The sequence below is a fragment of the Lissotriton helveticus genome, chromosome 6 (genome assembly GCF_964261635.1).
Source record: "Lissotriton helveticus chromosome 6, aLisHel1.1, whole genome shotgun sequence".
NCBI classification, from domain to species: Eukaryota; Metazoa; Chordata; class Amphibia; order Caudata; family Salamandridae; genus Lissotriton; species Lissotriton helveticus.
In genome coordinates, this window is record NC_136067.1 from 1,101,836,472 (window position 1) to 1,101,862,061 (window position 25,590).

At 45.3% G+C, this 25,590-nt stretch overlaps 1 protein-coding gene across 1 annotated transcript in view; it reads right to left on the bottom strand.

Annotated features, from left to right (window-relative positions):
* The window catches only part of NPHP1 (nephrocystin 1), a 695,982-nt gene that overhangs the window by 232,215 nt on the left and 438,177 nt on the right, over positions 1–25,590 (bottom strand). The gene's annotated exons all lie outside the window — the stretch shown is intronic.

Here is a 25,590-nt window from a genome sequence, read left to right on the forward strand (position 1 = left end):
TCTATACTCTTTCCATAGGTGCTGTATAAACCCCTTTATGCCATCCAACTGCCGGTGCCCATACCTACTGAGCAGTGCGTTTGAGTTGGCAATTCACTTATCCTAATGGCTGCAGTGATGGCAACAAGAAAAGCAGCTTTCCATGTGAGATGCTGCAAAGAGGCTTTAAGTATTGAATCAAATAGAGGGCCCATCAATTTGGAAAAGACAATATTAAGTTCCAATGGAGGAGAGGGAGCCCTAACTGCAGGGAACACCTTTCTAAGCCCTTCTAAAAAATCTTTCACCACTGGAATTCTGAAGAAAGATTTTTGTGAAGGAGATTTCCTATAAGCTGCAATGGCTGCAAGGTGTACCTTCATTGAGAAAAACTGCAGCCCTGATTTAGCCAAATGTGAAAGATACAAGATGACTACAGCTACCTGGCATAAAATTGGATTGTGATTATTCTGTGTACAACATAAATAAAACCTTTCCATTTGAAAGCATATGATCTTCAAGTGGAAGGCCTCCCTAAGAATTACCATACATTATTTAGAAAGACCTAGATGTCCATATTGGAGGAATTCAAGAGCCATGCTGTCAAGTTCAGGGATGGGAGGTTGGGATGCAGTATCTGTCCTCCGAACTTGAAAAGGAGATCTTGTCTGCAGGTCAACCTTGTCTGAGGCCTCTCTGGCAGATGTAGAAGGTCAGTGAACCACCACTGGTGAGGCCACTCTGGTGCTATTAGGATAATTCTGGTCTGGGATTGATACAGTTTGAGAATCACTGGTGGAATCAGAGGAGTTGGTGGAATCTGGTTGTGGCATTTTCAGTTGTTTGCGTCTGCAAACAGGTCTATTTAAGGATATCCCCATTCATGAAAAATGTCCTGTAACATCTAGTCGTTTAGAATCCCAGTCGTCATTGTCTTGAAAATGTTGACTAAAAGAATCTGCTTGCATGTTTTCAATGGCTGGCAGATGAATGGCTGCTATCATCAAGTTTCTGGCTAGTAGCTATTTTCAAATGGTTTGAGCCTTGAGAGACAGAGGGTGAGAGCGGGTTCCTCCCTGTTAGCTCACATAATGCACAGTTGTCGTGTTGTCGGTCTGGACAAGGATGCAATTGTTTGAGTAGGCTTGAAAGAAAGAGTCTGAATGGAACCCATGCGAGTTCCCCATCCCTCGAAGGAGGAATCTTTGATTAAAGTCTGACTTAGTGGTTCCCCACCATCAGAGTATTCAGTTGAGACCCCCATGTGATAGATTGCTGTATAGCATGTAACAATGCCAGCTTGTCTTCCCAGCAGTTGGAGTGTTGATTTTGCTAATCTTCCAGGCATTGCTGCAGAGGTCTCATGTGCAAGCTTGCATGCAGTACTATGAATATGCAAGTTATTGACCGCAGTAGAAATGCCTTCTGCCCCGTAGATGGATGGTGAACCTGTAGAAGATTGCAACATTTCAGAGTGATTGAATGTTGTCTCTCTTCTCTGAAGAATACACTTTTACGGACTGGGTGTCCTGTGTGGCCACAAGGTAGTGCAATTGCAATTTGTGTACTGGGCATGCTGTCGACCTTTGAACATTTATATGAAGACCTAGATTTGTGAGTGCCTCGACACAGATATCAAAATGCTCCTTTGTCTGTGAAGGTGAGGGGCTCTGGATGAGTGGATGTGGATGTGGAAATATGCTTAATGTAGATATATGCACACATCCAATCAACCTTTATGCAGTTGTGGGTAAATTTGGAAAAGGTCAAGCATTCAGAACCTTTTGCGTCGTATGTATTTGTTGAGCACTCTCGGGTCTAAGATGGGTCTGAACTCTTGTTTTGGTCCTTTCCTTTTTTCCATGAAAGTAACAGGAATACTTTCCTGATTCCCTTTGATGATATAGAACCGCCTCCATGGTCTATTTTTGCATTAGGGTGTTGACTTCCGACTGCAAGAGGTCTAGCTGGTATCAGGATATTTTTGTGGAAGAAACAGTAAGCGGCGGAGACCTGATGCGGAGAGAATAGCCATTCCGTGCAATATTTTAGACCCATCTGTCTTGTGTGATTTACTGCAACTCTTTCAAGTTCAGGGATGGGAGGTTGGGATGCAGTATCTGTCCTCCGAACTTGAAAAGGAGATCTTGTCTGCAGGCCAACCTTGTCTGAGGCCTCTCTGGCAGATGTAGAAGGTCAGTGAACCACCACTGGTGAGGCCACTCTGGTGCTATTAGGATAATTCTGGTCTGGGATTGATACAGTTTGAGAATCACTGGTGGAATCAGAGGAGTTGGTGGAATCTGGTTGTGGCATTTTCAGTTGTTTGTGTCTGCAAACAGGTCTATTTAAGGATATCCCCATTCATGAAAAATGTCCTGTAACACCTAGTCGTTGAGAATCCCAGTCGTCATTGTCTTGAAAATGTTGACTAAAAGAATCTGCTTGCATGTTTTCAATGGCTGGCAGATGAATGGCTGCTATCATCAAGTTTCTGGCTAGTAGCTATTTTCAAATGGTTTGAGCCTTGAGAGACAGAGGGTGAGAGAGGGTTCCTCCCTGTTAGCTCACATAATGCACAGTTGTCGTGTTGTCGGTCTGGACAAGGATGCAATTGTTTGAGTAGGCTTGAAAGAAAGAGTCTGAATGGAACCCATGCGAGTTCCCCATCCCTCGAAGGAGGAATCTTTGATTGAAATCTGACTTAGTGGTTCCCCACCATCAGAGTATTCAGTTGAGACCCCCATGTGATAGATTGCTGTACAGCATGTAACAATGCCAGCTTGTCTTCCCAGCAGTTGGAGTGTTGATTTTGCTAATCTTCCAGGCATTGCTGTAGAGGTCTCATGTGCAAGCTTGCATGCAGTACTATGAATATGCAAGTTATTGACCCCAGTAGAAACGCCTTCTGCCCCGTAGATGGATGGTGAACCTGTAGAAGATTGCAACATTTCAGAGTGATTGAATGTTGTCTCTCTTCTCTGAAGAATACACTTTTACGGACTGGGTGTCCTGTGTGGCCACAAGGTAGTGCAATTGCAATTTGTGTACTGGGCATGCTGTCGACCTTTGAACATTTATATGAAGACCTAGATTTGTGAGTGCCTCGACACAGATATCAAAATGCTCCTTTGTCTGTGAAGGTGAGGGGCTCTGGATGAGTGGATGTGGATGTGGAAATATGCTTAATGTAGATATATGCACACATCCAATCAACCTTTATGCAGTTGTGGGTAAATTTGGAAAAGGTCAAGCATTCAGAACCTTTTGCGTCGTATGTATTTGTTGAGCACTCTCGGGTCTAAGATAGGTCTGAACTCTTGTTTTGGTCCTTTCCTTTTTTCCATGAAAGTAACAGGAATACTTTCCTGATTCCCTTTGATGATATAGAACCGCCTCCATGGTCTATTTTTGCATTAGGGTGTTGACTTCCGACTGCAAGAGGTCTAGCTGGTATCAGGATATTTTTGTGGAAGAAACAGTAAGCGGCGGAGACCTGATGCGGAGAGAATAGCCATTCCGTGCAATATTTTAGACCCATCTGTCTTGTGTGATTTACTGCAACTCTTTCAAGTGATTGACAATACTTCTGTTTACCGGAATGATGCAGCGAAGGGGGAAGTGACAATTAGTTGTTTTGCAGGAGGCTTTCCTGCGGCTGCCGTAGACTTGAATCTCTTCTTCTAGATGGTCTGCGGGGATAAGAGTGGGAGCTTGCCTGCTGCTAATGTTGCTGTCAGTGAGGGGTTTGAACCCTCTGCTGGAAATACAGTCTGTCATAAATCCTCTACCTTCTGTGGAATTTCATTTATTTTCTAGGCCACCAACCTTGAGAGTGTTCAATTCTGTCCTCATTCTGGACATCTCCTCGTCTGCATGGGTCCTAACAAGCGTGTTACCCGAGCAGGTTCATTATTCTATGTTGTGCCTCTGGCTACAACCCAATAAGATGCAGCCACGGTGATCTTCTTCAACATATGCTGTGTGCATAACGATGCATCCACAGGTGCGATAATAATTTGACTAAAAACCAGGCCACCCTCATGGAGTATTTCCTGAAAATCAGGCCTAAACCCCCTTAGGCAGTTTCTCTGTGAACCTGGCATATCTTCCAAGCAAAGCCAACAACTTGCAACCTTCATATAGGATGCTGATGTTCCACACATCTTTTTTACCCAAGGCATTGATATGCTTACTCTCTTTGTCAGGTGGAACCAAAGAAGAAGAATAAGCTGCAGAGTGTCATTTCTGTGCAGCTGCCACTAACACAGAAGCTGGAGGAGGAACCACTCTCTGAAAAATGATGTCCTCATCAGGAGCCTTGTATTTCTTAAGGATTCAAGATGGGGCAGATCTCAGCCAAACTGGAATTAAAAATAGCTGCAATGCCGGCCCTAGGTGTCTGAGCACCAGTGGCAAGATTTGTCTTGATGCTGTTCTGTGATGCAATGTTTCGAAGCTTACAGATGACATCGTCCTAGTGGTTAGAATGTCCAAAGTCAATTTTGTCGCACCTCTAATCAGGATATCACTGAAAGTCAAGAGATTGTCCACTGGTGAATCTATTTTTGCTGGAGATTAATCTGAGCGCATCAGAGAATAATCTTGTACCAAAAAAGAGAAGTTATAGACCAAAAAGGTGATCTCCTTCCATTTCTGGCTGATGCAGTATGAGAGCTTCTGGACCTTGATCTGGTTTTAGATGTTTTTCGAGATCTAGAATGATGACAGATAGAAGTTCTTGACCTCCGAGATGATGGCTGCAGACTCCTATGCGGTGTGATTCTTGGATGAACTGTAGGTGATACAGATGGTGTGCTAGAAGAGAACCTTGAAGAAGGTGTTCTTTTCGGAGATAGTGTATGTGGTGTGACTCTGGAAGGAGAGTGCCTGTGGATACTCTGAGTCAGAAATCAGAGGCACAGGTATTTTTCGCAGGCTGTCCAACCACCTAAGGGAGACACTGACGGTAGACTGTAACTTGGATCTAACAGGAGATAGAGGCCTAGATGCCATCAATTTCACTGAGACACTATGGACCTCTGTTGATGTCGATTGAGCCCTTCCACAGAATGGGAAAATGTTTGTTTGTCTCTCGACATCGAAGAATGCTTCTCCTTAGAAGTTGTATGGGATTTTCCCACAGATGTCGACTTCGACGAAGATGGATGCCTCGTAGATGTCTGCGTCAATGGTGACGTCGACTCATGAGACTTCGACAGTAATGACTGTCACCTGGCCATCGATGCCAACCTTGATGGCGATGGCTTTCTCAATGTCGACTGATGGTCCCCTCCTTGCCAGAGATCTGACTCTCAACGTCGAATGCCAGGTGTGTTCTAATGTCAAGTGATGAGTCAACCCTACCTTCAGCAGTATTTTCAATGTTAAATATACTGGTATTTTCCTCAACGTCATACCTCTCGACATCGATTGGGACCATGTTCTTTCGTGTTTTTCACACAATCTACCTATGTGAGTCTTTGGGACAGCAGGAGGACTCTTTGAAGGAAGAATGATGCTCCCAAGGCATCTTGACGATGCAGCTGATGCTCTCTTCTAAGTCCATGAAGTCTGATCTTCTCCCTGTCCTTGAGGGTGCCCTGGACAACTTCTGGCAGAGAGGACAGGTGTCAGGACTATGACAGGCAGACCATACAGACAGAGTGAAGATCAGTTTAAGCCTTCTCCTAGTCCCACAGGAAGTACACTTCATGATAGAATTCACTCCTGAGGCGGAAAGCCGGGAGTTAGCTTTATTTTTAAATTGTGTACCTGTTTTTACTTGTAAATACTTTCCTGACTCTCGAGCTTCACTAAAGCGACCAGCCGATTCAGGGCTGACGCTTAAACATTGTTGCTAGGGCGACGCCGCCTTCCTTCCGGCGGACACACCCACACGCGCTGACACGCCCCCTCTGACTACAAGAGCGAGCGCTGACCACGAGCGCCTGTTCATAGAATTCACTCCTGAGGCGGAAAGCCGGGAGTTAGCTTTATTTTTAAATTGTGTACCTGTTTTTACTTGTAAATACTTTCCTGACTCTCGAGCTTCACTAAAGCGACCAGCCGATTCAGGGCTGACGCTTAAACATTGTTGCTAGGGCGACGCCGCCTTCCTTCCGGCGGACACACCCACACGCGCTGACACGCCCCCTCTGACTACAAGAGCGAGCGCTGACCACGAGCGCCTGTTCATAGAATTCACTCCTGAGGCGGAAAGCCGGGAGTTAGCTTTATTTTTAAATTGTGTACCTGTTTTTACTTGTAAATACTTTCCTGACTCTCGAGCTTCACTAAAGCGACCAGCCGATTCAGGGCTGACGCTTAAACATTGTTGCTAGGGCGACGCCGCCTTCCTTCCGGCGGACACACCCACACGCGCTGACACGCCCCCTCTGACTACAAGAGCGAGCGCTGACCACGAGCGCCTGTTCATAGAATTCACTCCTGAGGCGGAAAGCCGGGAGTTAGCTTTATTTTTAAATTGTGTACCTGTTTTTACTTGTAAATACTTTCCTGACTCTCGAGCTTCACTAAAGCGACCAGCCGATTCAGGGCTGACGCTTAAACATTGTTGCTAGGGCGACGCCGCCTTCCTTCCGGCGGACACACCCACACGCGCTGACACGCCCCCTCTGACTACAAGAGCGAGCGCTGACCACGAGCGCCTGTTCATAGAATTCACTCCTGAGGCGGAAAGCCGGGAGTTAGCTTTATTTTTAAATTGTGTACCTGTTTTTACTTGTAAATACTTTCCTGACTCTCGAGCTTCACTAAAGCGACCAGCCGATTCAGGGCTGACGCTTAAACATTGTTGCTAGGGCGACGCCGCCTTCCTTCCGGCGGACACACCCACACGCGCTGATCACACCCCCTTCTCATGACACACGCTGGTCTATAAAGTATGTGCTACGATCGGAAGCGCAGCGGACGAGCGCAGCGAGCGCGCCGAAGGCGCGCATAAGGCAAGCTCGTCTGCGCTCGTCCGCGCCGAGGACGGGCCAGGGGCCACCCCCCTTGCAACACCAGTACCACGAACATCCTCGAATACGGTGAGACTACAATACTCATCTGCTGATTTACTAGAACTTAAATATACTGCCTCTATGCCCCATGATCTACCTCACTTAGAACATTCCAATCCTGTGTTAGGTCCATTCCGATGTTCAACATGCACTCAAATATCCTCGACAGCTGATATAGATGTCCCGCTACTGGTTCAAGCAGCACTAATAAATGCGAGATCCCTCCCCAAACACAAACTTGAAATCGCTGAACTGATTGATGCTCACAAACTAGACCTCTTGTTTATTACCGAGACCTGGGGCGATGAAGCCTCAGGACCCGACTTTAGAGCAGCCACCCCCGCCAATTACAATGTAAGCAGATTGGACAGGCCAATAAAGAAAGGTGGTGGGGTTGCGATAATTTATAGAGATCATATCAAAATTACAACGAAACATTTCACCTGTCCAGAATATGAATCTCTCCTTTTTTCGTTATGCCTCTCCACTAAATCCTCCTTCAAGGGCATATTAATTTATCGCCCACCCGGTTCAAGAGCTAAGTTCTTAGCAAATTTAGGCAACCTAACTGAAGCGGCTGCAGATTCCGCCCACTTCACGTTACTGGGTGATTTTAATTTCCACCTTGAAGCACTTGATAACCATGATACCTCACAGCTAACATCAGACCTTGCAGCAGCCGGCATGACTCAATTAATAACTTCCCCCACGCACCAAGCTGGCCACACTCTAGACGGTCTGTTTACTAACAGCCCCCTAGTAAAGATCACTCGCATAATTCCTCTCGTCTGGACAGACCATGCAGCGATTTTCTTCACCATACAAACAAATCCATCTAAACCAACAGTCTCAGCTTCCTCCCAATCCTCATACAGAGACTGGAAAAACATCAATCTATTGCACTTAGCTGAGATGATGCAAGAAAATCACATCCCTGAAGAGAATGACCCCATCATAGCGTCTTCTACCTATTTGAGGAATTTAAATATGGCTTGTAATAAGCTAGCCCCTAACAAAACCTCCTATCGAAACAGGAAAACACCATCAGCACCATGGTTCACTGAATCCCTTCGGATGCAGAAGCAACACTGCAGGAACACTGAAAGGCGCTGGCGACGCAAATATAGTCCGGCAGATAAAATGACCTACAAAAATGCCCTGGCCACCTATAAAGGACTTATAGTTGCTGAAAAAAGCCGCTACTACACCGCTCAAATCGAGCAAGCAAAAAACTCAGTAGGAGAACTTTACAGAGTGGTCAACACTTTGTCCAACCCCCCGGCACCTCACCTAGAGGGCTCCCAGTCATTAGCGGATGCCCTGGCCAACTACTTTGAGGAAAAAGTCAGATCTATTTTTAATACTTTTACGAATTCCGCTCCTCCTCCTTTCTCTGAGCCACCCCCCGATAATACTCTGCCCTCCCTATTATCCTTTGATACTGTCGAACAGGAGCATATTTATCGTTTGGTAGCCAGCATTAAATCCAGTTCCCCTCTTGACCCTTGCCCTCCAGCTATTTTAAACCGCATCCCTGACGCAATCTCCCCGGCTCTGACCACCATCTGCAACGCCATGTTTGCAACTGGAGTTTATCCTTCAGTCTGGAAGGAAGCCATTATCAAGCCCCTTCTGAAGAAGCCCACACTGGACCCTCAGCTCCCAGCTAGCTACAGACCCATCGCCTGTCTCCCTTTTCCAGCCAAAGTTTTTGAAAAGTCTATCAACATCCAGCTTTCCAAATTCATCAATGATAATAATCTTCTTGATGAGACCCAATTTGGTTTCAGACAGGGTCATGGGACAGAGACGGCACTTTTAAAGGCTGCAGACGAGATCAGAGCAACCATGGATATGGGAGGAGCAGCGGTCTTGATACTTCTGGACCTCTCGGCTGCTTTTGACACGGTCGATCATGTCACTCTGATCGACCGTGTCTCAGCTTTAGGAATAAGAGGCAAAGCTAAAGACCTGATTGCCTCATTCCTGGCCAACCGCCCTCAGACCATCAAGTTGGGCAACTTCAACTCCCACACCTTCTCCCTCCCTTGTGGTGTTCCCCAGGGCTCCTCGCTGAGTCCGACGCTCTTTAATATCTATGCGTCAGACTTAGCGAGGGTGATCAAATCTTACGGAATTGCCCTCACGACTTACGCCGATGATACCCAACTTGTACTATCGGTGTATAACAATGGAACATCCATCGCAGCCAACTTTCAGGAGGGAATGAAGGCGATAGGCTCCTGGATGTCTTCAAATTGTCTTAAGCTCAACTCCGATAAAACGGAGGTGATGACATTCGGGAGCTTGCGCCCAGCATGGTCTCCTCAGTGGTGGCCACCCCAGATGGGGCCCCCACCCCAGCCGGTGGCAAAGGTTCGCAACTTGGGAGTCATCTTTGACAACAAGTTGACGTTTCATCATCATGCCAACGCCATTGTTTCATCTGCATTCAATACTCTCAAAAAAATAAAAAAACTGCTCCCTTACCTCCCACAATCAGCAGGAAAAACTCTTATTAGTACATTAGTGTTCTCGAGAACTGATTATTGTAACTCACTTCTCCTGAATGCACAGGAAGGAGTTCTCAATAAACTGCAGACAGTACAAAATGCCGCAGCCAGAACGCTATTGTCCATTCCCAAATTTTCATCTGTGTCCCCGTACATCAAAAAACTTCATTGGCTCCCTATCAGGAGCCGAATCAAATTTAAAGCCATGTGCATAGCTTATAAGACCCTGAACAACACAGGACCACAGTTTTTAAAAGAAGCTCTCCGTCCAGTCGAACAACATAGGATCTTACGGTCCTCCTCAGCCTATCTGTTGAAAGTCCATCGAACAAAGAGGGCCAACTGGGGAGATAGACGCTTCAGCATTGCCACGGCCAAACTGTGGAACACCTTACCGCTCCACATTAAAATTGCTCCCACGCTTCTAAAATTCCGTAAAAGCCTAAAGACATGGCTATTTTCCTCCTCCTAACTTCCCGCCCATTCCTGGCCATTCTACATTTAACTCCCCCGACATCTCTTAGTGAGTTCTACGAATTTAGCGCCGAGACACCCTCACGGGTATTTGTTTGCGCTGTAAAAATTGCTAAAAATAAATAAATAAATAAATAAATAAATAAGAGTAAATGCATATTTTGACAAAAAATCACAATTTTTCCATCTGAAAATAGATTGTCAGTACTGTAAGTGAGACTATTTTGAAAATGTTTTAGAAACATTTTTCTGACAATTCTTGTAAAAAAAAAAAGGAGAGCCTAGTGCTCCAGGATCCTAACAGCAGTAACTGGAAAATTAACTGAGGGCCAAGGTGGGATACAAAGGTCGTTGTGAGGTTCTTAAAGGCACAGTGCCAGATTCATGTTTATTCTTTTAATGCCAACCTATTGGTTACCAATGTCTCATATGTTCTTTCCTTTTAAATAAAGGTTGGTTGAATGCTTCCTATGGTCAGTTTTCTATTATTAACATGAACTTTATTGATTTATGCAGTTTAATAAAGTAAAGTAAATTAAATCTAGCCATTTTTTACACTTTCTATAGGCTGCAGATAAACGTGAAGTACTACTTACAAGGTTGCAATATATATACATTTCATTGATTAGCGTGTGCGGAGAAGTTTAGATTGGGCCACCACGTATCATGTTGGGATTACCTAAACAGCATATGTTCTATCGTGATTAATCCCTTAGTGCCATATTTGATACTGGAGTGAGTAACTTAACCGATATTGTGCTTTACAAGTAACATCACTTTGATAACTAGGACAATTAGCACTCAGAGCTTAATCACGATAGAACATATACTGTTTGGATAATCCCCAACAAGACACGTGGTGGCCCAATCTAAACATCTCCCCTTGTGCTAACCAATGAAATCACACCACATATTTTCCGATTACACATGGCACGTCTGGGGTCAACTGACCCAGGTTATGGGTTCTATATCTGTTGTAAATACTCCTCCTAAATTGGACTATGACTTTGTTGTAGATGTTAAGCCCTGATAAAGTCTGCTGTAACAGGAACAGTCAGAGATGAAACACGTGATGGCAAGGGGCGTACATGACTACAAGAAAATAAAAGAACTATTGAAAGCACAATCTCAATTCTAATTTCTGCGTGCCTGGAGAACTTTGTTGATAATTCCTGGACCTCTTCAGTTGAGAAAGAATGGATAGTTCTTCCTCCTCCTGAGCACCAGAAAATACTTGGAAACAGAAGATAATAAGACTTACGGACTTTATTATATTTATGTGGTAGAGTGCGCCAACTGTCCCAGCCATTGCACCCGCTTTCTCTTATTGTACATGGATTTGTTGAAATTTGGTGAACCACCCATATTTGCTGGCAAGACACTTGATTTAGGAGTAGTGGCCCTTTTGGTCAGTATGTGGATGGGAACATCTGGCAGTGTATAGCTGTTCAGTAGCTGCAGGTTAGTTGGACTACTCTCCATTGAGGGACTAGTGCAGGTTTTTGATGTTTCACTGTTTACTTTTGCTTACGTCAGTGAGTAGACAACTCCCACAGGTTAAATATCATGTGTTGCAGAGCTCCGAGGACTCAGAGGTGAACTTAGTCATGCTCTAACTACAACCATTCTCGATGTTTAGTCCTTCACGCGGTCTGAGGATGCGTGATTCCCTTCACTGTAAGTGTGGCTGTTTAGGCTATCCAGAGCATGGGCTGAAAGTTTGATAGTTAAACATGGCTGTACCATTATTTATACCAATACTTCACACCTAGAGTAACTAGTATCTTGAGTACAATCAGGCACAGGGTGGGAAGTGCTGGGGAGCAGCGTGGTTGAGGGCAGCTTGATCATTTGTAGACGGATACAGGAACTTCCTGCCTCCGGCTTATTTGCTGTGGTTATAATTACACTGTGGTCTGTACTAACTTGATCCTCTTCCTGTCTGACTGGTGTTGAGTAATGTGGGGAGACAAAAGTCTCTGAATCCTTCACCATGTCTTTACTTGTTGTTGGTCTCATTTGTCGGGCCCCTCATTCTTTTTGTGTTATAGCTGCAGCAATGTGATTTGCTCTGGAGGTTTGAACAGAAGTCGGAAATACATTTCTTAGATTGGGAGGGTGGCTTGGACAGCGAAACAAATGGCAGCCTAATCCTGCTGTTCCGGGCAGCATGAGCAGAGGAATCAAGATTAAATCGTCTGCATCACATGAAAATGGTTGCAAGTAACTTCAGGTGACAGCGTATGACTGCTAGATCGTAGCGATGCTCATTACTCTTGTTGGAATATCTATTTCAAGGACTTTCATGAATCGCTGCACCAATCACAGCCTCGGGACCAGCTCAACAAAATGGCCACTGCCTAGCTCCTCCCTCCAGTCCTGGCAGCAGCCGAATTAAGTTTAGGATGACAACACGACCGCAAGCCAGGCAGCTGATATCACTACTCCTGTTGCAGTGCTCATTGTTGCATTCCATCTGCTGTTATTGATCCTCTTCCCCCGACGCTAATGCGCGGAGAAAATAGCCATGTCTAACCAGAACATGTCGCATTAAAGATTTCGGCCTAAACACCTTAAAATATAATAAATACTGCTCCTGGTCTCAGCTTGTGAACCCAAAATTAGGCACTAATGATCTCCAACTATTCTGATGAATTTGAGGCCTAGCTGTTGAGTCTGCTCATTGCACACTCAAAGTGACTCCAGGTGTCTTTGCCTCCTCCAGTTACCATTCACCACAGCTCCTTGATTGCTGACCATTGATTGAAGGTCTGGGGCTCTACTAATATGGGTCCTACGTTCCTGCCTCTGTCACCTTGGCCAATGTATCCAGAGGGTGCACCATGTGAACCTGACATACCAATACAGCAGTGGTCTTCAATCTGTGGGGTGCGACCCCTAAGAGGGCCCTGGAGTCCTGGAAAGGAGGTTGCACATTCCCCAGCTTCACTTATCCCTGCAATCCAAAACGTTTGCTTTCCTCTTGGAAAAAGACAGCCGTCCTGGGATGGATAATTTAGATCCTTATCAGCTCCTTGCCTGAATGAAATGCAAATCAGTTAATCTGCAAGAGTAAAGGATGAGCTGTCCTGGCTTTAACTGATCAAATAGCTCCAAGGTTTGTGACGACAAAAACAAATCTTTGAGTGGAAGTGCAAAGAGTGAACAATTGGGCTGGGAAGTGCTTACTTTTAATTATTTTAATTGCATTTACATAGCCCTTAGTACCTTTAAAAAGGTGTTGAAGGGACAGTTATGTAAGAAACATTAATTGCATTAAATACGCTCTAGTATTACTAAAATCTATATTTTGAAAGCACCATTTTATGGTAAAACTATTTGCACAATTTGAAGCATTCTATCTTACACTGTGTGTAATGCAAGTATAAAATAATGACTTGCATATTTGCAGTGCTTTCTGGCACACGCTGGGACCTCGCTGCACTGAAAATACACATCACTTTTATCCACTGCACCAATCAAGATTTCATTCTGTGGCTCTCTGGTTACACACATACCTCTGCAGTGCATTAACGTATAGAAATTTCATGATGTGCTGCAGTACATTTTCCACTGAGTAACAACTTTTTTAATGTATTTTTCATTTACACTGCCCATTATTGTATATGTAGATAGCTGATGGTGAAAGGCCTAAAAACCTACAGAATATATTGGTGCTTATTTTTGAGAGGCTTGCATCGCCAGAGCATCACTTTTTTTTACGGTCCGGTGATGCAATGGTCTCAACCATACATATGAGGCGGTGCAAAGTCACCCTGCATGGCATCGCATGGCCTCATAGACATGGAGTAGGACATAGCAGCGCAAGCACTGCATTGCCTTACTCTGCATCAAGGAGGTGTTCCATGGGCTTTGCGTGGGGTTCCCACGTAAGACCCATGGATTTTGATGCCGCCCCACATTTACAAAATCACGTAAACCTGGGGCAACTCCAGAAAAACAGACGCCTCCCCAGTGGAGGTGTAACGAGGAGAAATGTTTTATTTTCTCCTCGTTTTTCCTCTTTCCATGTGCGCTGCATTCTGCAGCTCACATAGAAAGAGGAAAACATCTCTCTGGATTGTTTTTGTGAGGGGAGGTGCCCCTTCCTGTACAGAATCAATCCTGTCTATGTTGGTGCTAGGCAGCAATTAGTGTGCCAATGGAAGGGAAAAGGATAAGAATATCCTGCCCTTTCACATTGGCATAGGGCAGCGCCGCAAGAAGACTTGAGGCACTGTCTTATGCCAATTCCTACTTAACAAGGCCCTTTGTTTTTAGCTACATCTTTGACTACACCCCCCACACTCACAGACTTTTCTGATTGCTAAACAGTGTTTAATATTATTTCCCCACCGTACAAATGATTTGCTGTGGGAATTGAGGGCTTTTATGGTTGTCGATGAGGAGTACTACGTTCTAGAAATTTTTGTCAGAAGGGGGTCCTTACGCCTAAAAAAGTTTGACAAGGGGGTCTCGGCATCAAAAAGTTTGAATACCTCTGCAATACAGAGGCTGCTCAATGACTGTGCCTCCTCCAGGTCCCATACATGAACGTTCCTTGTTTGCTGTTCACCGACTGAAGGTCTGAGGCTCTGCCAGTAGGGGCCCCAAGTTCCTGTCAATGTCAACTTGGCCCCTGTGCCCCAAGTGCATCAGGTTATTGTGACACACCAATACCAGAGAGTCTCTGTAATACCAGTGATAACCTGCCTTTGCGTCCTATCGACACTGTGGACCTGTGGAGTAACGGATACACACCTCACACTCTAAGTAGTCCCTCTCACAACCCAGTCTGCAGTCCATAACAACCAATGATGGCACAGCAACGCGAAAATCTCACTAAGCCAACTCAAACACACTGAGGGCAACTCAAGGAACCAGGACATCACCCCTGCTGCCCACTCTGCACGCCACTAGCCAACTCACAGTATTGTCTGGCCATCAAGCCTGTGACCTCTCATACTGAGGCTCCCTACCACTTGTGGAACTACTAGTACCTGGAACATTGCAGAAAAAGACTCCAAAACATCACTAACATACTCCAAGGCTGATCTCCTATCTCTGACTCACCAATAAAAGGGAAAGTAGACATTAATACTACTATAGAAATGATCCTAAAAAAGCTAGCGGAGGTTCAACAAAAACCAACACAGATGCAATGCAGCTAGAATCGAAAAGAGCAAACATCAACAGCATTATTGACAAGTTCTCTAATGCGGAGCAACGGATCAATGCTGTGGAAGACCTCGCATCCATAGGCATTTGGAGGCTGTTTGAACAGGACTAGAGCTTAGTGCACTGACCTGTAAGTGGGCTTGAAGTGAGCCATAATTTGCTGTTCACACAATCCAGTGAAGGTGGAGTAAAACCAATGTATCGTGGGACCCAGGGAGTATCCCACTTTCTATTAGCAATACGCTGTGCTTCCTTCTTACCACAATTCAGTGACGCTGAATCAGCTCTTGCAATGATGATTAATACACTCTCAGGTAACAATCTGAAAATAGTCTCACTGAAAGTTCAAGAACTTAACCACCCAAGCGTCACTGAATGTTAAAGGACTCAACCACTCTGTGAAGCAAAACAAATTGAGAAATACATTTTTTAAACTTAAGGCTGATCTAATACTACTTCAAGAAACTAAACTAGGTCAGAAAGAATCTACCTAGCTTAACAAGTGAAGTTAATTTTCCTGCCACTGTGAATAAAAAGAACGGGGTCATAACAATAATTTCGAAGAAATCCAATCTCACTTTAATATCTCATTCAACTGATGACGAGGGTAGGCTAGTACCAGCAAACTCTGCCAGGATGGAAAATACATTCTCATTCATTAATCTTTATTTCGGCAATTTGCCATAAAAGATAAGCATAAAATTGATACAAACAAAATCAAACATCAGTGTTACATCAATAACGGAATAGCACATAAGTACAGAGAGAGAACACGTCATCTGTTCTGTATAACAATCCAGTAAACCACTACTGATTCTTTAAAACAGTCTAAAATATTACAAATTAGCAAATAATTTTTTTTTAAGAGTAAAACTAAAATCTTACATATAGTAACCTAACACAGAATTTTAGCACAAAATAGCACAAACGGAGGCTCAGGAACAAGGTACCCTAGGAATTAGGAGCAATCTCTTGTGCCATGCTGCTTCTAGAAATTTGGCCATTGCGAAAACTGTTACTTTTGAAAGGTCAGTTTTAAGAATTCTGAAGGCCTCAGAGCATTTACGAAACCCTAGATTTTTACATAATGGAATTACCCAAAACCTTCTGGCCGCAGTGTAGGCAGGGCAGAAGAAGACTAGATGCAGTTCATCTTCAAGCCTACAATTGCAACCAGGACAGTTTTCCAGGGACTGCTGCTTCCATTTACTGGTGAATGCTCTTAGCGGAAGAGTACTGTACCGCCATTGTAGATATAACTTCCTGGCCAAATTTGGAAAGATGTCATCGAAAACTGACTCGAACTTATAGAAGTCTTTCACCCCGAGAAAAACATTAGCCAAAGAGTCTGGACGTGTACCCGGTGTATAGGATGCCAGGTTACATGCATAAAAGGTTGCCACCAGATGTTTACGGGACAAGCCCTGGCATGCCACTTCAGGATCACTCCACAGGGACGGAAGGCCCAGCCGGGCAGATTCAGTTTTTATGTATTTAAACCACGGAATGTTCTCTATAGCAGGAAGAGCAAGGATTTCCTGCAATTCCTGCCTATAATTGGCTAACTCAGGAGTGGACCATAATCTTCTCCAAAAAGTTAGGGGTTTCACACCCACCACTTCGTCCAAAGGCTTCAGACCCAGGTCCAGCCTAAGAGGCAAAAGTGGAGTATTTACCGGTAACTTTAGGAGTTGTCTAAGGAACTTGTTTTCTAGAATGACCAACTCTTTTTTACAGGCATATCCCCAGAGTTCACTACCATAGAGGATCGCTCCTCTGGCCTGGAGTCTATAAATCTCCAACGAGGGGGCTAGCGGCCTAACAGATGATCTATTGGAATTTACTAGCCTAATTATTCCCCCTGTTAATTGAGCTGGGACTTAGCCTGGTGATCACCCCATTCCAGTTTATCATTAATGGTCACGCCCAGGTACTCAAACGTAAAGACTCTTTCTAATCTATTCAGGCCTATAGATGGGTTGGGTCGTGTTTTTTGGGGGGGATTAAAGATCATATACTTGGTTTTCATGGCGTTTATTTCGAGGCCATGCTCTCCACAGAATGCCTCAAACCCCTCCAGGATACGCTGAATCCCCATAGGGGATTTCGACAGCAGCAGGGTGTCGTCCGCAAACATAATTGCGGGCACCCTGCTGCCGCCGAGCCTAGGTGCATCTGTGTTGGTGACATTGTTTAAAAAGTCGATTACCCCGTTGACAAAGAGGCAAAACAGGGTCGTGCTAGAACACAGCCCTGCCTTACCCCTCTGCCAACGGGAAATCTTTTAGAGAGGCAACCCATCCTCCCGCACCTAACCTGTGCATAATTATGTGTATGTAAGCGAACAATGATGTCTAGGAGAGCGGGGGGGATGCCGAGTTTGGCAAGTACCGTCCAAAGTTTGCTCCGCGGAACCAAGTCAAACGCTGCACGGAGGTCGACAAAGATGGTATACAATGTACCCCCCTCCACCCGCACAGTCTTCCAGAAGAGAAGGGCCAGCCGAAAGATTTGATCCGTGGTTGACACCTTACTCCTAAACCCCGCCTGGAATGTGCTTAAAATTGAGTGGGCCGTCATCCATTCCTACAGGCGGTCAAGGATCAGCCTCGCAAAAACTTTTTGTGAAACATCAATGAGGCTGATTGGCCTGTAGTTGGCTGGGAGCAGAGGAGAGCCCTTCTTAAAGATAGGTACAATCTCTGCTCTCAGCCAAATACTGGGGACCGCCATTCCCCCAAGGATTGCATTAAAAACTACCAGCAAGTAGGGAGCCCAAACCCTAGGTTGGTGCTTAAATAGATCACCCGGAATTTTATCTAATCCGGGGGCTTTTCCTGATGACAGTTTGGATATTGCGTTAGAGACCTCCCCTAATGAAAATTGCAATGGCTCAGCGCCTTCCAAAGTTAAAACTTGCGCAATTGACCCACCGGGGGATATAGGATGTTCAAATAATGACCCAGCTTGGGGCTTGTACAGGCCCGGGCCAACCTCTTCATAAAGACTGCGGAAGTGATCTTCCCACACCGAAGCCGCTATGTTGGCCTCCACAGCTTGAGTTGGCTCGGCAGACCCTGTTCTCACTATCTGCCAGAATTTACGAGCATCTCTAGCCTGGAGGGAGGCCAACATATTTTCCCAGTTGGAATAGTCCCAATCCACCTTTGCATGGTGGATGGCTTGCTTCAGCTCCGCCCTCCTCGACTTAATTATCTTTAAGTCCCTGGGGTGCTTCAATGCAGCGAGCAGTTTGGCCTTTGCCTTCCTACAAGCTGAATTGAACCATGAGGGTCTTTGCCCCCTACGGGGCCCTTTCCTCACAACTGGATTTAAGAGTTCCACAAGGGTATTCACCAAATCCGTATGGAGGGTACCCAGTTTGGGGAAAAGTTCTTCTGAAGAGGATTGATTAATGAGGGCCCCTAGGCGTTCGAATGTGGGAAGGATCCGTGCATAAAGCTCGGAGATATGGGCAGGGTTATTCAAGAGCTTAGTCCATCGGACTCTGCGCCTATCGTTAGTTAAAATTAAATTATGATCTGGGGATGCCTCACCCGGCTGATCATCCGTAAAACCACGGGGCGAAACCAGCGAGAGAATCAGCGCATTGTGGTCGCTGTCACTTCTTTGGACTACTTCGAAGTCAGAGACCTTGTTCCAGTCCGAGGTCTGAACAAGGATGTAATCCAAATGAGACTCCTGCCCGGGTTTATTAAAAGTAGGTTTTGAAGGGATGTCACTCCTAGATCAGCCATTACAAGCCCTCAGAGAATTACTGAAAGTAAGTGCCAGAATTTGTGTTGCTAGGGGAGTCCATGGCTTAGCTGGGGGGCCAGCCAATTGCGGAATTCCCCACTGGTCATCCTCCTCGAGAAGTGCTCCCTCCATAGTCAGGGTTACCGGCTCAAACTGGCAATTAAAATCTCCCCCCAACAGGATCCTAACACCCTTGGGTAATGTGGGCAAAAATAGGGAGAGCTCATCAAAGGTGGGTGATGGCCTTGTTATACCCACCGGTCTGGAGTATACGTTTATCAGCGCGAGTTGTGTACGGTTCGACCATTCCAACAGCACGCACTGAACATCCAGTGAGTTAGTTTTAAGGGCCCTAGCCATGCATCCCAGATGGGATGCCACCCAAATGCAAAGGCCCCCCGAGGGCCGTCCTCTCCCCTCCCATTTAGCTGGGATTGAGAAGGTTGCATAGCCTGACCGCCATATGTCCTCCCGCACCCATGTCTCCTGAAACATGCATACATCCTGAGTGTCAATAAAAGACCCCCAATCTGGGGAGTCTAATTTGCCCTGGAGTCCGGCTAAATTCCAGGAGAGAATAGACAAACAGGATATACGCTTGCCGGAAGACGTCGCAGGGGAATCAGGTAACGTAGCCACAATGATGGCTGATGACTCGGGAAGGGGTTCAATAGATTGGACTTCCCCACCGATCACACCCTCGCCCATTTCATTTATTTGGCCACCCATGCACTGGTCAGACTGTAATCTTCAATCGGAGTCGTCCAGACCAGAGAAGACATCAAACCTGTTTACTGACTCCAGGGGTGTGAAAGGTCTCAGGTGCTCCATTCTCCTATTAGGGTTTCTATTAGACCTGGGAGGTACCGTATTCCACCCGAAGGGGTCAGCAACATGGTGAGGGTGTGGGGCTTGTGACGGATACCCCGTATTGTAAGACATTAGGGGGACGATCTGGTTAGGTACCTGGCCACCAATGTAGGTGGGGGAAACACGAGGGATCTGGGGTAGAAATAAGTCAAGGGACGCGGGACAATGGAGTTGCTGCCTCCACCCTGGGGCCAATTTAATATATAATTGACTGCTCGAGGGTCTCTGAAATTTACGACAACTAGATCTCCATCGATGTCCTTGACCCTACTACCCAGCCAAGAGAGTCGTCTAACGTGCACAATATCACCATTGATGTTATGTGTAAGTGGTCTGAATTGGGCAAGCCAGTGCATAATTTTATTTTTGAGCTGAAAAAAACCCTCCCTCTTATTAACTGGCAAACTGGGGACCCCCGTCAGAACAACCACATACGGGGCAGCTTCAGGAGGCAATTCTACTTGGGGGCTTTTACGAGAGGGTGACCTGGTATGTCTAATGGAACCCCTTGTGGTCTGCTGTGGATTCCCAGCAGATGGTTTTCCAGGTCCCATCATGGCTGCACTAACTGGTTTGAAAACTGAGTTGTTATTCTGCTTGGGGGAAGGAACCTTCTGTTGCTTGGAGTTCGTTAGTTTAATGGATTGGGAAGTGCCTTTAGAAGCGCCGAAAGTGCACAAAGTCACCACGGCTGGCGGTGCCGGAACCCCACTCACCAATGCCTTGGATGGTCCCTGGTGGTTATTAACTACAGCCTATATGTCTTCAAGCTTTTTCTCCACCCTCCTCAACCTCTCTATAATGGGTAAGATGAAAGACCTTATTAGGTGTTCCATGTTATCCAGTGTGGCGGCAGTAGAAACATCCATTAGGGAGGGGTCATCAGGAATATCAATTGGGACATTAGTGTTCACAAATTGTACAACTGGTACCAATGGTGGCAAAGGTGCCGGATTTGGCGTGTTAACTTGAGCGACCACTGGGACCAAAGCAGTTCTGATGAAAGGCTTGGAAGGTTTTCCAAAATCAGTATGACTAATCTTTGGCTTTTGCGAGTCCCCCCCCTTCCGTCTTCTTTTTGCAGAGGGTGGGCCATGAGTCTTTGCCTGCACTGGTTTTTTCAATTTATTTTGAACATGTTTAGCCTGGGCCAAGGTCCGAGTAGTCCAGTCAGCATCGAACAGTATCGGACTAGAGGGAGGAATGTCACTTACAGGCTGGTCTATATGGGCCAAGGGTGTTGGAGTGCAGTCTCGTAACAAAAGTGGGAAGCTTTCCAAGGATAAAAGATCTTCATTGCTGGGAGTACATCCAACAGTAAGGGGAAGGGCGTTGAGCGGGGAATCCGCGGAAACCTTATTCTTCATACTTTCGACAGAGCGACGGCGCTCTGCCCTACGCTCTGCCAGGGTCTTTTCCCTATCTGGATCGATGAGAGGCTTTGTGAAATAATTGTCAAGGGGGCCGTTAAAACTACACCCAGCCTTCTCAGGAAGTGGTTGGTCCGGACTTTGGGGCATTGTTGATAAGTGGACCAAATAACAGTAAGAATCAATAAATGAAAGAGAGTAGGCCCTGCCCGGCCTCACTCGGTCTCCGAGGGCCCGCCGTTTGCCCGGGCTTCGCCCCGAGCTCCGTCCCGCGTGCGTCCCGCGTTCGCAAGAGTAGGTGGAGTTAAATACAGGGGAGGAGGTGGAGCGGGAAGAGTCGCAGGTGCGCTGGTACCTCACGCGCTTATCCTGCTGGGACTCGCAGTCCCACACCCACTAACCGGACTGGCTCTGGTCTCTCCCCGGGATTCTTGCAGGAGTTTAAGGGTCCACGGGCATCCAGGAAACGACAGCAGTCCAAATGTAAAACAAGACGGCTGCGAGCGGCACAAAATACATTCACCTCATTAATCTTTATAGGCCAAATACTGATATCCCCATCTTTTGAGAATCCCAGAGTGATACCCTAAAAAATATCCCTCGAGTACCTGTAAACGAACTAAAAATAGTGGGCGGAGACTTTAATCTTCCTCTTGATTTAACTCTAGACAGACAATCGAAATCCTCTCTCCATTCATCAAAATCTCACATGGCCTTGCTAAACATCTGCACTAGATTTAACCTGAAGGAGAAGCTTACACCTTCTTCTCATTTCCACACTCCTCAAATGCAAGAATGCATTACTTGCTATATCAGGCGCCTTTACCCACCTCATTGACCAAAGAAGCAGTAGCCATAAAAAGCTTTGCCTCTCTTTCTTTTTAGATGTGGGCCGTGCTTGCTGTGCCACTGGAGTCAAGCTAGCCTGGCTGATGAGGGATGTTACCACAACGGGTCCCAGGATGCTTGTTTCCGGTCCAGGGATGACTCGGCTAGGCAGTTCGGGCTGGACTGTTCCTATGAGGAACAGGGTCAAGACTGATTTGCATATGACTGGGTCCAAACTGTGGTGGACAAGTGAGCAAAAGAATGATTGATTTAAACCAGATCTCGACTGGGGGTGAATGTTTGATTCATTCAGCATTCTGTCCATCATTTGTTGCTGCAGCACTTTTCGCACTAAGTGGGATGGGTATGCCAAGATGTATGTCCCTTGCTTGCAGTGCCACTGGATTCAAGCTAGCCTGGCTGATGAGGGGTATTACCCCGAAACCAGTCCCAGGATGCATGTTTCCAGTCCAGGGATGACTCGGCTCGGGACTTAGGGCAAGACTGTTCTCATGAGGAACAGGATCAAGACTGATTTGAAAATGGCTGGGTCCAAACTGGGGTGGAGGAGTGAGCAAAAGAACAATGGATTTATCCCAGATCGCTTGACTGGGGGTGAATGTTTGATTCAGCATTCAGCATTCCGCCCATCATTTGTTGCTGCAGCTCCCTTTCTTTTAAAGCCTTCGGATTCATCTGAAGCCACAACTAACAGGCTTTGACATCATGATCAGACGACAGGCACCAAAGGCAATCATTGTGCCGGTCGGTGGTGGACATTTGACTGCCGCAGTCCCTGCAGAGTTTGAAGTTTGACTTTTGTGGAGGAGACATATTTACTTGCAACAACGTTGCACCCACAGAAAAAGAAAAAATCTCACTCAATATGGAGAGCCTAGGAAAAACTATTGTGCTTTGTCAGCGTAGAAAAAAGGAAACTGCCGTCAGCACGCTGATGTGGTCTTCTTCTTGCTAAACATGATGTCACGTGCGGAGCTGTTGTATTGTGACGACTTCGGTGTGGAGGAGCTAGATTCAATGGAATGCTGCACAAGGTGGACATTTAAAAGGTGAGGAATCCACAGGTAGATGTATTCATCATAAACACTCTACTCCCTTCACGACTCATCAGTCATATATGCGAAATCAGCCACTTACGGTTCCTTTCTCACAGTGAGCACATACCCATTTTTGCTTCTACGATCCCTCAATACTCCGAGATCATTAAGCCATAGTTTTCCTTTATTGCTAATAAATATTTTCTCATGGAAGTGTACATGGATCTCATGCTAAGCTATAAATATTGCTTACATTTTTCACAGATGGTGTTTCAATTCTGTGCCATGTCATCACGTTGTTATTCCCAATGTATATGCTTCATCACAATCCTTCCTCACCGATTCTATCCGGCGACTTGTGTATCCCCACATGTATGATTTGCTTTTTCCTTTTGTACTTGTACTTTCCTGTCTGCTCATGCAAACTTATACAAACTATACTTTCTTTGCATAATCTTATGTTTGGATTATGTAAAATTTCAATAAAATTCCAATGAAATAAAAAAAAAAAGAAAGTGTGCAAATTGAGGCCAGAACAGTGTCAGTACTTCTTCCCAGTGTGTACAGTTAACATTGCACAACCTACACACCAGTTAAAACGGTTCCCATTCATACAATAGGCTGTAGCCACCACCTTTTCTACACTTCTACATGTCACAGTGAAACTGTATGAGGTCATATTGTGAGAACCGTGTGGGTTTGTGAACTCTGGGTTAGCTAGTTTGCATAATACAACAATAGGAGGTTTTACAACAATAAAACCTCTAATTGAAAATTGACTTTAATGTGATTCTCAGCATAGTATGGTACTTGGCAGCAAACTTTACACCACTTCCCTTGTAGTTAGCCTTGATGGCTCGCCCATGTCATGTAGATTATAGCGTTATGTCTAACAACTTCAAAATTATTATGCTGAATGTTGGGCCACTATAAAGAAGAAATAAGTTACTTACCTGTAACTACAGTTGCTCAACACTGGTATCTTTAAAGCCCACAGAAAACAGAGCACACTTGTCTCGAGGAGCAGCATAAGAGGTGTACAGTCTCATACATGGAAGAGAGGCAGAACATGTTTCCTAAAACCACACATGAAGGGCAAACAGAAGAACCATCACTAAACCACACATGCATGAGAGGTAGACAGTTTCCTGTAGCGATAGGTGCAGGGCAGAGGAAGCTTCTTTGAACCATAATATGTAGAACAATCTTCTCTAAACTGCAGGTGCTAGACAAGAAAATAGAGCTCCTGTATACGTTAGGTGCAGAACAGGCAACTCAAGCTTCTATAGATCATGGGACGGGCAAATTGAAATGAGGTGTATAGACTATCAGTTGACAAGCCACCTCATTATATGACCTGAAGTGCAGTCACTCAAGTGAATATATTCACTGGTCTATTCCTCCTCAGAGGCACCAACAATCAGACTTTAATTCCTCATTTGTTAGACATTAGTAGCATCATGAATAGGGAGGAGGTGGGTCCATGTGAATTTATGAAAATACCAGTGTTGAAGAACTGTAGTTACAGGTAAATACATCTTTCTTCTCTAGCACTGGATCGTTCACATATTCAAATGCTTGAATTAAGATTACCAAAGCACTACACAGAATACGAATAGTACCTTGGTGAAAATGAGGATCATCTTGATGAAAAAGGTCGCACAGTACTGCAATCTCACTGCTGTTTCTGATTTAGACTGAACATCAAGGCAGTAGAGATTCATAAAGTTGTCATCCAAAGCACATGTTGCAGCTCTGTAAGATTGGCACTCCTGCGAAGAGTGCCACTGTCTTTGTCATACTTCTTGTCTAGTGAGCTCCCCACTTTGCACTGAATTGGTCTACCAGCCTAGGAATATCAGAAAGTAATACATTAAATAATCCTGGTAGTCTATGGTTGTTTTCAATGTGTTTTCAGTGCTACTGAGTGTAGTGGGACTACTTTGTTGACTTTGACTACAGAGGGTTCCTACCCTGACTTCAGGGAACAATTCAAGCACTGTTGGTGCAGGTTGGTTAAGGAATTTGAGAAGTCTATGCCACCATTTACCTTACTTTGATTAGGGCCCATGGTACTCTTGCTACACCACTGGTTATTTTCTGAGCCACATCTACAAGGGTGCCCTTTCTGGTGGCCTTGTAAGTAAAACAGCTGACGGTGGATGGTAGGAGTGGGTGGCAATGTAGGTTACTCAGTGTTGGAGTGATGTGGATTAACTTCTTCAAGTCTCTGATGTCATATGCTGTAACATGAAGGATGACTTTCAGATGGGAAAATGTAGGGTCTGGCAGACCATTGAGTAGACTTGCCTCCACCCAGGAGAGAGAGGTCTAAGGTTAGAACTGTTCTTAGAAGATGATTTCTGCTCCAATGATGTGATTGTTCTTTTCAGCAATGGTTCACAATGCTACAACCGACAGGCTTGCAGTGATAGTGAGCAGCTCGTAACAATATTTATGGTATCACAGTTTTATTTACATCAAGAAGGCAGAAGAATCTACCCATCCACCAATTTAGCAAAACACATACATA